The sequence below is a fragment of the Gloeophyllum trabeum genome (genome assembly GCF_000344685.1).
Source record: "Gloeophyllum trabeum ATCC 11539 unplaced genomic scaffold GLOTRscaffold_00004, whole genome shotgun sequence".
In the NCBI taxonomy this organism is placed as follows: Eukaryota; Fungi; Basidiomycota; class Agaricomycetes; order Gloeophyllales; family Gloeophyllaceae; genus Gloeophyllum; species Gloeophyllum trabeum.
Window position 1 is genome coordinate 1,957,106 of NW_006920413.1, and position 630 is coordinate 1,957,735.

Sequence of the window (630 nt, forward strand, 5' to 3'; positions counted from 1 at the left end):
CGGCCTAGGCAGGGATTTAGTCAGGATATCCGCAGGCATGTCTGAGATCCGCAGATGGACCATCTTGAGTTTGCCTTTGGCGACTTCATCCCTAAGCCAGTAAAAGCGCAAATCCAAATGCTTCATGCGGCCATGGTGCTCTGGGTTCTTCGCAACAGACAGAGCAGAGAGGTTGTCGATATAAAGTGTGGATGGAGAGGACATGTCATAACCAAATTCAGAGAGAAGATTTCGAAGCCAGAGCACTTCCTGGGCAGCAGAGACAGCACCCACATACTCAGCCTCAGTGGTAGAGAGCGCAACAATGCTCTGTAAGCGGCTGCTCCAGGAGATAGCACCAGTACCCATCTTGATCACAAAGCCAGTAGTGGACCGGCCATTGTCCAAGTTCCCTCCATGATCAGCATCGACATAGGAGGTAAACAGCTCAGAGCCAGAGGTGGGTGCATAAGTCAGTTTGTAGTCCAGGGTGCCTTTGATGTAGCGCAACAAGTGCTTGACTGCCTTCCAGTGTTGCATCCCTGGATTCTTGGTGAAGCAAGCAAGGACTCCAACAGTCTTGGCTATGTCTGGACGTGTTGCAACTGCGAGATAGAACAGAGAACCAACAGCGTGATCATAGGGGATGTC